The 14,151-nt window shown below is 36.7% G+C and overlaps 1 protein-coding gene across 3 annotated transcripts in view; it reads right to left on the reverse strand.

Annotated features, from left to right (window-relative positions):
- CCDC91 (coiled-coil domain containing 91) overlaps window positions 1–14,151 on the reverse strand; it is a 409,281-nt gene that overhangs the window by 109,333 nt on the left and 285,797 nt on the right. The gene's annotated exons all lie outside the window — the stretch shown is intronic.

Genomic DNA, 14,151 nt, shown 5'->3' on the forward strand with positions numbered 1-14,151 from the left:
ATATACTCATTAAAATTATTATTATTAGCTTACAGTGAGAGCAATCAGATTATAACTGATGTCTGCCCCATGAAAAATTATCCTAACAGAATATTTGTGTTTCTAGTAAAGTAGTGTTAAAGAAATTGAAAGATCAGTAGTCTCATCCTAAGATTTTATTACAGATTCAAAAAATATAAATAAATCTATGAAAGTATCAAAGGAATATTATTGTGATAGCTACTGTTAAAGAATACGGAGTTCATGTATTCATTTTTATTCTGTACCAGTAAAAAAGCACACAGAGTCTTCATCAAATTATCATTATTCAAACTTGGAGTTTGAATGAAGTTTTGTTGAGAAAATTTGACCTCTATGGCCTCAACACCTTCAATATACATAAGCCAGACACTTGTTTTGAACAGCGCTCTCAGGAAAAGCGAAACATATGTATTCCCATTCACACAGATTTCTCCTCAGTTACTAAAGGCAAATAAAATATTTTCTCAGATTTAGAACTATATACATAAGAGCATCCTTTAAATATGAACCAATTTCAGATACTCAGTATTTTAAAGCAGATCTATTTCATTCAAAGTTGTTCTGATTGAAATAGCTTTCAGGAAGATAATCTAAGTTGAGAGTAAGTGACCAAACAGAAATTTAAGATAATCTATGATTTCTATTTTTAATTTTAATGCTTTTATCTTAATTTACAAGATAGGAAAAGTTACAATAAGAAAAATTACAAGAAAAATGTGATTTTTCTTTAAAAACAAATTTACATTGCAATATAAATCATGACACCATGATAAAAAATTGTTGGTATCCTATGAATTTGTGGAAATCATTTGAATAATAAATCAGTAAGCCTAGCATATGATATATAATAACTAAGACTTTAATGTTATATTCTTTGAAAGTCTAAACGCACACAGAATTTCATAAAGTCAGAAACAACATCTAATACTCTTTATAAAACACACATGATAAAATGTTTAACCAGGCAAATAATTAGACACAAAAATGGTAAGTACAATTCTCACTTGAGACTGAAAATATTCAATTTAGGCTTTGAAATGAGGTAAACATAGCAAAAATGGAACAAGTAAAAATTACCAGAATTAAACTATAGAAGAAATTTTTAAGAGTAGTCAATAATATTGAAAGTGATTTCTTCTTAAAATGAACAGTTAAGATAATAAATCAGACTAATGGAAATCAGTAAATAATTAACTATAAGTAGGCCACGTTTCTCTGATGCTTCTCTTATGGCACAGTGGTAAGGAATCCACCTGCCAATACAGGAGATGCAGGTTCAATCCCTGAGTTGGGAAGATTCCCAGGAGAAGGAAATGACAGTCCTCTCTAGTACTCTTGCCTGAGAAACTCCATGAACAGGGGAGCCTGGTGGGCTACAGTCCATGGGGTCACAAAGAATTGGACAAGATTTAGCGACTAAACTACAAAGAGGCCACATTTCTCCAAGGGTCCAACAAGAACTAGTAAAAGATGATACAGTAGCTAAAAATGACAATGCAAGGATTAGAAAATTCATTTCTGAACTTCGTTTCTTAATTCTGAAGTACACTATAATAAAACACTATTTTTGAGTTCGTTTGAGCCAAAATAAACTCAGGATAATCATTTGAAAGAAGCACCCTACATAAAATACACCTTAAGTAAAATTATAGCTCTACTGGAGAAAATACAAAGTAACTACCATATGTGTGTGTGTGTGTGTGTGTGTGTGTGTGTGTACACATACATATAAAATAATAGCTAATATTTTGAACACTTTAAAGTTTCAGACACTGTTAAAAGTGTTTTACATGTAATTGTACCATAATAAACACAAGAAACTGAATAAACTGAATGACAGTCTTCCTCATTTTTCAGAGTGAGTTATGTGAGACAGAGAGAGGCTAAGAAATTTTCAGGTTTTGAAGGAAGAGCTTCAGCAATAATTACATCTATATACTCATTTTCAGCAGCAATAATCATTTAAAAGCTAAAAGCAGTGCCAGTATTACCTAGTTACTAAAGCTACAAGATATAAGTATTATAACTGGTAAGACCTCACTTCCATTTGGCTTTAAAAGGATTTCGGTAATCAGCTTTTGATTTTTTTTTTTTTCAGAATAATATTACAAAGATTCTTTGAATAAATATCCATTGCTATTAGGAAAGATGATTGAAAAAGATATTTAATGGTACGGGAGAAGGTCAATTTTCATTCCAATCTCAAAGAAAGGTAATGCCAAACAATGTTCAAACTACAAGACAATTGCACTTATCTCACATGCTAGCAAAGAAATGCTCAAAATTCTCCCAGCCAGTCTTCAACAGTATGTGAACTGTGAACTTCTAGATGTTCAAGCTGGATTTAGAAAAGGCAGAGGAACCAGAGATCAAATTGCCAACATCCAGTGGATCATAGAAAAAGCAAGACAATTCTAGAAAAACATCTACAGCTGCTTTATTAATTACTCTTCCCAAAGCCTTTGACTCTGTAGATAATAATAAACTGTGGAAAATTCTTCAAGAGATGGGAATACTAGACTACCTTAGCTGCCTCCTGAGAAATCTGTATGCAGGTCAAGAAGCAACAGTTAGAACTGGACATGGAACAACGAACCGGTTCCAAATTGGGAAAGTAGTACGTCAAGGCTGTATACTGTCACCCTGCTTATTTAACTTCTATAGAGAAAACATCATGCGAAATGGTGGGGTAGATGAAGCACAAGCTAGAATCAAGATTGCCAGGAGAAATATCAATAACCTCAGATATGCAGATGACACAGCCCTTATTGTAGAAGGTGAAGAGGAACTGAAGAGCCTCTTGATGAAGGTGAAAGAGGAGAGTGAAAACGTTGGATAAAACTCAACATTCAAAAAACTAAGATCAAGAGAACACTACACATAGAAATCACCCAATGGTCATCACTGAAATCAAAATATATTATAATCTGAATATATTCTTTGCAGCCAAAGGTGGAGAAGCCCTATATAGTCAACAAAAACAAGACCAGGAGCTGACTGTGGCTCAGATCATGAACTCCTTATTGCCAAATTCAGACTAAAATTGAAGAAAGTAGGGAAAACCACTAGACCGTTCAGGTATGACCTAAATCAAATCCCTTATGATTATACAGTGGAAGTGAGAAATAGATTTAAGGGACTAGATCTGATAGACAGAGTGCCTGATGAACTATGGACGGAGGTTTGGGACACTGTACAGGAGACAGAGATCAAGACCATCCCCAAGAAAAAGAAATGCAAAAAAGTAAAACGGCTGTCAGAGGAGGCCTTACAAATAGCTATGAAAAGAAGGGATGCAAAAACAAAGGAGAAAAGGAAAGATATATCCATTTGAATGCAGAGTTCCAAAGAATAGCAAGGAGAGATAAGAAAGCCTTCCTCAGTGATCAAAGCAAAGAAAGAGAGGATAACAATAGAACAGGAAAGACTAGAGATATCCTTAAGAAAATTAAAGATAAAAAAGGAATATTTCATGCAAAGATGGGCTCAATAAAGGACAGAAACAGTATGGACCTAACAGAAAAAGATGATATTAAGAACAGCTGGCAAGAATACACAGAACTATACAAAAAAGGTCTTCATGACCCAGATAACCTCAATGGTGTGATCACTCACCTAGAGCCAGACATTCTGGAAAATGAAGTCCAGTGGCCCTTAGGAAACAACACTATGAACAGAGCTAGCCGAGGTGATGGAATTCCAGTTGAGCTATTTCAAATCCTAAAAGATGATGCTGTTAAAGTGCTGCACTCAATAGGCCAGGAAATTTGGAAAACTCAACACTGGTCACAGGACTGGAAAGTCAGTTTTCATTCCAATCCCAATGAAGGTCAATGCTAAAGACTGTTCAAACTATGGTACAATTGCACTCATCTCACACATTAGCAGAGTAATGCTCAAAATCCTCCAAGCCAGGCTTCAACAGGTAAACCTCCAGATGTTGATGCTGGATTTATAAAAGGCAGAGGAACCAGAGATCAAATTGCCACCATCCATTGGATAATAGAAAAAGCAAGAGAGTGCCAGGAAAACATCTACTTATGCTTTACTGATTATGCCAAAGACTTTGACTGTGTAGACAGATCACAACAAACTGTGGAAAATTGTCCAAGAGAGGGGAATACTAGACTACCTTACCTGCCTCCTGAGAAATCCATATGCAGGTCAAGAAGCAACATGTCCAGTGACCTGGACATGGAACAACAGACTGGTCCCAAAATGGGACAGCAGTATGTTAAGGCTGTATATTGTCACTGCGCTTATTTAAATTCTATGCAGAGTACATCATGTGAAATGCTGGGCTGGATGAAGTACAAGCTGGAATCAAGATTGCAAGGAGAAATATCAATAAACTCAGATACATAGATGACACCACCCTTATGGCAGAAAGTGAAGAGGAACTAAAGAACCTCTTGATAACAGTGAAAGATGAGAGTGAAAAAGCTACCTTAAAACTCAACATTCAAAAAAACAGATCATGACATTCAGTCCCATCACTCCATTGCAAATAAATGGAGAAATAAGGGAAACAGTGAGACTTTATTTTCTTGGGCTCCAAAATCACAGCATATGGTGACTGAAGCCATGGAATTAAAAGACACTTGCTCCTTGGAAGAAAAGATATGAGAAACCTAGACAGCATATCAAAAAGCAGAGACCTTACATTGCCAACAAAGGTCCATCTATTCAATGCTATGGTTTTTCCAGTAGTTATGTATGGATGTGAGAGTTGGACTATAAAGAAAGCTGAGCACCGAAGAATTGACGCTTGAACTGTGGTGTTGGAGAAGATTCTTGAAAGTTGCTTGGACTGCAGGGAGATCAAACCAGTCAATCGTAAAGGAAATCAGTCCTGAATATTTATTGGAAGGACTGATGCCAATCCTTTGGCCACCTGATGTGAAGAAATGACTCATTGAAAAGACCCCGATGCTGGGAAATATTCAAGGCAGAGAAGAAGAGGACGACAGAGGATAAGATGGTTGAAAGGCATCAGTGACTCGATGGACATGAGTTTGAGCAAACTCCTGGAGCTGGTGATGGACAGGGAAGCCTGGCATGCTGCAGTCCATGGGGTCACAAAGAGTAGGACTCAACTGAGCGACTGAACTGAATTGAAAATAGCCATTTTAGTGATTTGTTTGGGTGTGTGTAACAGGGATAGAGGAAATGACCACATTAAATTCACCTTATTTATCTAGATTTAGAATCATTTAAAATATTTCAATTATACTGATCATTTTTTGAGAGACTATATCAAGCACCATATTAGGAACTTTGTAAATATTAATGATCTGCACAATAATTCAGAAATGTGTTATTACATTTGACAGGTATTAAAACTGAGTTCAGAGAGGTTATGTAAACTGCTTAGGTCTCACAGGACTAATAAATGGTTAGGCTGAGATTGGAATTCAAGAGAAGCTGGATACAAAACCCAAGGGCTTTACTCTAGATTCCTGAAAAATAACATACAACTAAATTCGGCTCAATAAAGGACAGAAATGGTATGGACCTAACAAAAGCAGAAGATATTAAAAAGAGGTCGCAAGAATACACAGAAGATCTGTACAAAAAAGACCTTCATGACCCAGATAATCATGATGGTGTGATCACTCATCTAGAGCCAGACATCCTGGAATGTGAAGTCAAGTGGGCCTTGGGAAGCATCACTATGAACAAAGCTAGTGGAGGTGATGGAAATCCAGTTCAGCTATTTCAAACCCTAAAAGATGATGCTGTGAAAGTGCTGCACTCAACATGTCAGCAAATTTGGAAAATTCATCTGGAAAAGGTCAGTTTCCATTCCAATCCCAAAGAAAGGCAATGCCAAAGAATGCTCAAACTACCGCACAACTGTACTCATCTCACATGCTGGTAAACTAATGCTCAAAATTCTCGAAACCAGGCTTCAACAATACGTGAACTGTGAATTTCCCCATGTTCAAGCTGGTTTGAGAAAAGGCAGAGGAACCAGAGATCAAATTGTCAACATCTGTTGATTATCGAAAAGGCAAGAGAGTTCCAGAAAAACATCTACTTATTTTATTTATTAAAAAAAATATTTATTTACTTATTTATTTATTCATTTATTTGGCTGCATTAGGTCTTAGCTGCAAGGATCTTTGCTGCATCACGCGGGATCTTTCACTGTGGCGCACAGACTCTCTAGTCATGGCATGTGGCTTCCAGAGCACATGGGCTTCAGTACTTGCAGTACACAGACGTAGTTGCCTCAGAGCCTGTGGGATCTTAGTTCCCCCAACCAGGGATGCAACCTATACCCCCCACGTTGCAAAGCAGATTCTTAACCACTGTACCACCAGGGAAGTCCCTCAATTTTTGAAACTGGTTTCCAGGGGTCAAACTCATTGATTGGGTTCTTTTTTTAATTTTTTAAAGTATAAATTTACTTAATTGGAGGTTAATTACTTTACAATATTGTATTGGCTTTGCCATACTTCAACATGAATCCACCACAGGTATACACGTGTTCCCCATCCTGAACCCCCCTCCCTAGTCCCTCCCCGTACCATCCCTCTGGGTCGTCTCAGTGCACCAGCCCCAAGCATCTAGTATCATTCATTGAACCTGGACTGGCGATGGCTAACAAACACATGAAAAGATGCTCAACATCACTCATTATCAGAGAAATGCAAATCAAACCACAATGAGGTACCGTTTCACGCCAGTCAGAATGGCTGCAATCCAAAAGTCTACAAGCAATAAATGCTGGAGAGGGTATGGAGAAAAGAGAACCCTCTTATACTGTTGGTGGGAATGCAAACTAGTACAGCCACTATGGAGAACAGTGCAGAGATTCCTTAAAAAACTGGAAACAGAACTGCCTTATGACCCAGCAATCCCACTGCTGGGCATACACACTGAGGAAACCAGAATTGAAAGAGACACATATACCCCAATGTTCATCCCAGCACTGTTTACAATAGCCAGGACATGGAAGCAACCTAGATGTCCAACAGCAGATGAATGGATATTTCTGTTTTATTGACTATGCCAACACCTTTCACTGTATGGATCACAACAAACTGTGGAAAACTCTGAAAGAGATGGGAATACCAGACCACCTGACCTGCCTCTTGAGAAACCTGTATGCAGGTTAGGAAGCAACAGTTAGAACTGCACATGGAACAACAGACTGGTTCCAAATAGGAAAGGAGTACGTCAAGGCTGTATATTGTCACCCTACTTATTTACTTATATGCAGAGTACATCATGAGAAACGCTGGGCTGGAAGAAGCACAAGCTGGAATCAAGATTGCCAGGAGAAATATCAATAACCTCAGATATGCAGATGCACCACCCTTATGGCAGAAAGCGAAGAAGAACTAAAGAGCCTCTTGATGAAAGTGAAGGAGGAGAGTAAAAAAGTTGGCTTATAGCTCAACATTCAAGAAACTAAGATCATGACATCCAGTCCCATGACTTCATAGCATATAGATGGGGAAATAGTGGAAACAGTGGCAGACTTTATTTTGGGGGGCTTGAAAATCACTGAGATGGTGACTGCTGCCATGAAATTAAAAGATGCTTACTTCTTGGAAGGAAAGTGATGACCAACCTAGATAGCATATTAAAAAGCAGAGACGTTGTTTTGCTGACAAAGTTGAAGCTATGTTTTTTCCAGTAGTCATGTATGGATGTGAGACTTGGACCATAAAGCTGAGCAATGAAGAATTGATGCTTTTGAACTGTGGTGTTGGAGAAGACTCTTGAGAGTACCTTGGACTGCAAAGGGATCCAACCAGTCAATCCTAAAGGAAATAAGTCCTGAATATTCTTTGAAAGGACTGATGCTGAAGCTGAAGCTCCAATACTTTGGCCACCTGATGGGAAGAACTGACTTACTGGAAAAGACCCTGATGCTGGCACAGACTGAAGGCAGGAGAAGAGGATGACAGAGGATGAGATAGTTAGATGGCATCACTGACTCAATGCACATGAGTTTGAGCAAGCTCCAGGAATTGGTGCTGGACAGGGAAGCCTGGTATGCTACAGTCCATGGGGTTGCATAGAGTTGGACTGAGCCATTGAACTGAACTGATAGTCATTTTAGCAATATCATTGTGGCCTTTACTTGAATTTTCCTAATAACCAAGCATTTGAACATCTTTAAAAATGCTACTTCTACTTCTGATAGTATATTTTAACTATTACTTTTCAACTATTACTATTCATAGTACTATCTGTATAAGAAGGAAAATGATTGGAGCTCTTTTTTCAACTTCTGTAGGACAGTGTAGTAAGAAGGTGCACTGGATTTGAGGTTTGTTCACTGACAGGTTCTTCAAATGTAGGAATATCTTTCCTCTCTGGGCCAGAGATTATTTTCATTATTTAATCACATTAAGGTAGAAATTAAACAGTATTGAGAGATAATTTGGCCAAAAAGGTTTCAGACTCTCAATCTGGAGAGTGCCTGTATTACTTCTGTTGCCTGCCTCAATAGAGAATTCCCTACTTGTCTAAATTAAAGTTTAGCACCATGGAAGTAGGTAACATGGATTTTGATTATATAAAGGATAATCAGTACAGTCTTTGTACCTTACTAGCAGACCATTCCAAGGTGAGGATGTTCTGAACACCTTTGTTACATACCTCAGAGCCAGAATTGAATCAATGAAAATATTTAATCATATGACTCTTTAAATATTTACAATTTTGAAACAAAGCAGTCCTTTCTACAGAATTTGCAAGACATCGCCTTACAAAACTTTGAAAGGCATTATGAAAATGAGTTGAAATCTAAACCAGTAAATCTCATTTAGAAACACTGAAAAGCTTATTATACTCTGATTATCTAAAATATCCTATTGATTGCTTCTTAAAACTATACTGAAATTTTAGTAATTTTTAAAGCAATTTAAAGAAATAAAGACAAACTACAGAGTCCCATTAATTTTACAGAGTAGGTGCTTAGTGTAACAATACCAAGAACAGCCCTTTGAAATTCAGCCTAAAACAAAAGGCATTCAGAAGTGGGTTCTTCTTTTCTGCTATTATGGAAGAAATTTTTTCAAGAGAAAAATTTTTGATATGATATAGACTTAAATATAAATATAGAGGTTATGTGGTTTTCACATGATTTTTGCAAAAAAAGAAAAGAAAAAAAAATCCTCTTTCCTGTAATGTGACTCATAGGAGATACTGTAAACAGATTTAATCACAATCATATGTAGATAGTTTTTGAACATCAAATTTTTGACTAAGGAATCCCAGAAGCTCATGTTCAGGTATACAGCTATCAATTTATCACAAGTCCACAAACTTCACATTATCTTATATGTATAGTATATATTCTGCACATTCCAATAAGCATAAACATTGAAAAAAGATCAAGAGGTCTGGTGAAAGTGAAAGTCGCTCGGTCGTGTCTGACACTTTGTGACGCCATGGACTATACAGTCCATGGAATTCTCCAGGTAAGAATGCTGGAATGGGTAGCCTTTCCCTTATCCAGGGGATCTTTCCAACCGAAGGATCGAACCCAGGTATCCCGCATTGTAGGAGGATTCTTTACCAGCTGAGCCACAAGGGAAGCCTAAAGGGTGGTCTTAAATCACATGTTCATATTAACATGATTTGATGGATACTAAATAAATTCAATAAATGTCTTAATATACAGCTGCTTCATGGGCTAATACATTAAATATAAACATAAATAAGATGAACTATGAGATCTACTTAAAACAGTTTTACCACAAACTCAATAATATCAAAAAACTTCTTAAAGAAATAAAATAAGATTAAAGATGTGTGTGTGTTAAGTTCCTCAGTGTCGTGTCTGATTCTTTGCAACTCAATGGACTATAGATTATCAGGTCCCTCTGTCCATGGAATTTTTCAGGCAAGAGTACTGAAGTGGGTAGCCATTCCCTTCTCCAGGGTATCTTCCCAACAAAGGGACTGAACCAAAGTCTCCTGCATTGCAGGCAGGTTCTTTACCATCTGAGCCACCAGGGAAGCCCAAGACTAAAGATAGATTATGCTAAATTTATTTCACCAAATAGACATAATTTCTAATATGCGTAAAGAATGGAAGCAATCAGGTTATTCCTCCAACTTAAACAGGTGTTTGATCTGAGGGAGTAATACGAACGGATGAAGCAAAAACTGAGGAAGAAGGCAAGAATGATGCCTCTCACATCTGCTTTTCATCACTGAACTAGATGTCTTAGCTAATGAAACACAATACAAATCAGAGATAAAAAGGGAGACGAAATTAGGCTGCCTTTCTTCACAGATAGCATGATCATCTTTGTAGAAAATCTGGAAGAATTAACTAAAAAATTCCTGGAACTGATAAGCAATTATAATAACATTGTAGTATATAAGATTAATACACAAAAGCCAATCCCTTTCCTATACAGCAAACAACTTTGAAATCAAAGTCACAATCATTTCAGTTCAGTTGCTCAGTCGTGTTCCACTCTTTGCGACTCCATGGACTGCAGCATGCCAGGCTTCCCTGTCCATCATCAACTTCCACAGCTTGCTCAAACTCATGTCTATCAAGTCAGTGATGCCATCCAGCCATCTCATCCTCTGTCATCCCCTTCTCCTGCTGCCTTCAATCTTTCCCAACAATAGTCTTTTCCAGTGAGTCAGTCCTTCGCATCAGGTGGCCAAAGCATTGGAGTTTCAGCTTCAGTATCACTCCTTCCAATGAATATTCAGGACTGATTTCCTTTAAGATTGACTGATTGGATCTCCTTGCTGTCCAAGGGACTCTCAAGAGTCTTCTCTAACACCACAATTCAAAAGCATCAATTCTTTGCTGCTCAGCTTTATTTATGGTCCAAGTCTCACATCCATACATGACTACTGGAAAAACAATGGGGCCACTCAAAACAGACAGGTCATGGTAGAGAGTTCTGATAAAACGTGGTTCACCAGAGAAGGAAATGGCAAACCACTTCAGTATTCTTGCCTTGAGAACTCCATGAACAGTATGAAAAGGCAAAGTCACAATACATTTTACATTATCACCTACAAAATGAAAATGTTAGGTATAAATCCACCATAATCTGTATAAGAGCTATATAAGACTACAAATTCTGATGAAAGATATCAAAGAACAATTAATCAAAATATATTTTCCATGTTCATGAAAGGGAGATGGAATGCTATCAATATGTCAGTTCTTTCCAAATTGATGTATAAACATAATGTAATCTCAGTCAACATCCCAGCAAGGTATTTTGTGGATATGGACAAACAGATTTTAAAGATATGGAGAGAAAGAAAGGAAAAAAAAAAAAAAAAAAAAACCAGAATGACCAACACAGTATTAAACAAGAACAAAGCTGGAGGGCTCATACTCTCTGACTTCAAGGTGTACTATAAAGCCACCGTAATCAAGATAGTGTGGTAATGGCAAAAATTAGACAAAGAGATAAATGGAACATAACTGTTCAGAAATAGACCCCTATGAATACAGTCAACTGATCTTTGACAAAGATGCAAAATCAATACAGTGTTATAGTCTTTACAACAAGTATTGCTAGAACGACTGGACATCCACATGAAAAATATGAATCTAGATACAGTTCTCTTTCTTCACAAAAATTAACTCAAAGTGGATCATAGACCTAAATTTAAAACAAAGAATTTTTAAAACTCCTAGATGACTTAGGAAAAAACCTAGATGGCCTTGGATAAGGCAATGATTTTTTGGATATAACATTATAAGGACAATCCATGAAAGAACTAATGTATAAGTTGACTTTCCATATAAAAATTCTACTAAAAATGCATGTATATATTGACTGTAAATGAACATGAGAGAATTCTGGAAGGGTAATGGAAATGTTTTATTTTATTCTTGTTTTAAGTGCTAGTTGTAAAAATGTTCATGTCTGTCAAAATGCAAAGAATGGTACATCTAAAAGGGTACATATTTTATGTGAATTATTTTCAATAAATTTGAAGAAAAAAGTATATATACATTTTAAATTAATTTTTAACTCATACTAGTTTTGTCCCCTTGAGATAGCTTGACTTTCCTATTCCAGTCAAAAACAAACCTTTTCCCCATTAAAATGTTACCTCTTTTAAATTCTTTCTCGAAGACCCAGAAAGAATTTCCTACTCTATCTATCATCTTAGAGCATTTTGTTTCTATAATTAATACATTATTTTATTGTAATTTATTTTACAGCTGTGTCTCATAATAAGGCTATTACTTTCTTGAAGGCAAAGAATGTTCTTATACTTATAAAAAACCTTTCTAGTACAGTGCCTGATATATTAAACACTTTCCATTCAAGTTGACAACACCATTATAGATACTAGTGTTCAAGGGAATATCTAACAGTTATTATAATGCCTGCCTAAAGATAAACTAATGGAAAAAAATGTACTGGATTAATATATGACTCTGATAACAACAAGCAACTAACTTTTTCCTATGATGAAAGGAAAAAAAAAATAGTGGTCACCTAAAAATTGTACACAAATATTATTGGCAAACTAATTAAATAGCTCTAAGTGCATCCTGACCAATGCTTTAACAAGGTTACAGTTTGAACCACACCAATCATCTGGTTTGCAAGATTTCCTGCTGGACATCAACACCAACCACTCGTTAGACCCCAAACCACCTTGGGAAATAGCTGTGGCTAAGATTTACACAGACCAGTAATGGACTAAATTACTAGTTCAGATGGAAAACAGGTCAGAAGCATATATAACATGACAGAAATTGGAAAGCCAATAAAAAGAATTATATATCAGACTCCCAGCCCCACTCCTCAAAATTTAGCTGAAAGTTTAAAGACTCTGAAGTTGGAAGACGTAAAAAAGGTCTGGCAATTTTCTCACACAAACTTTATAATTATTATGAAATGCAGATTTGATGATAACACCTTGGGAAATATTATCACATATTTAGTATCTTCTAGATGGGAAATGAAATAGTCACATCAAATACCTTTGACATATTTTTTAAAAGATTATACATAGGGAAAGAATATAGAAAATAAAAAGACAGTGCCTCTCTCTCTTCCATATTAAAGAAAAACAAATTCTCCAGACAATGGGGAAATTTTTTAAGCAGAATATTTTATTTTTACAACTTTATAAAATATATATTTTAAAATAAAGCATACTCCATTTTCCCCCAAATAACTACGTATCTATGAAGTATATGAGGATATACAGCAAACACTGTGAATTATAATGAATCAGCATATTATAAAAAACACACCATTAACTCCTAACATCAATTAAAGACAGAATGATTGACAAAAATCAAGAGAATATTCAGAAGGGTTCAGCCCCGGTCTTGATTAGTTTATAGTAAGGACTGGTGGTTTTCAAATTCTGCCCAACAGAGCACTAGACATCCCCATCTCTATTTCAACTAGAGTCAACTATGCCTTTATTGGTCTTTTTTGTAGGAATAAGCTTCAGTAGAAGCTTAAATCTAAGAAAAGGTATAATGGATAAGACACTTGCTAAAATAGATAATGAAATTGTATATTCACACATTTGGTTTCAGCTTTGACATGTAAAGAGCCTGGAAGATCAACGTGATCCTTGAACAAGAAAAAAGCTGAAACAAACTAAAGATCACATGCTTAGATCTATCAGAGAACCAGAATAAAGCAAACCCTCCCATCCCCACCATCATGATCAATTTACAACTAGGCAAATCCAGAGTCACAACCAAGATCATCTTACTAAGAGCAGAAGCTACTGGATATATAAACTGGTAGTACTCTTGCCTGGAAAACCCCATGGACAGAGGATCCTGGTGGGCTGCAGTCCATGGGGTTATGAAGAGTCGGACAAGACTGAGAGACTTCACTTTCACTTTTCACTTTCATGCCTTGGAGAAGGAAATGGCAACCCACTCCAGTGTTCTTGCCTGGAGAATCCCAGGGACGGGGGAGCCTGGTGGGCTGCCGTCTATGGGGGGTCGCACAGAGTTGGACACGACTGAAGCGACTTAGCAACAACTGCAGCAGCAGCAGCAGCCGGCACTTAGATGGTAAATTTGAGGAACTGCTTGAGGCTGAGCGAGGATGAGTATGAGAGTGACAACTCTGCCAGGTGATGGTTTAGGGGGTTCCACACAGTTTAATGGGTTCTCCCTCCAGAAACTGC

This window comes from Capricornis sumatraensis, chromosome 4, assembly GCF_032405125.1.
Source record: "Capricornis sumatraensis isolate serow.1 chromosome 4, serow.2, whole genome shotgun sequence".
Classification (NCBI taxonomy): domain Eukaryota; kingdom Metazoa; phylum Chordata; class Mammalia; order Artiodactyla; family Bovidae; genus Capricornis; species Capricornis sumatraensis.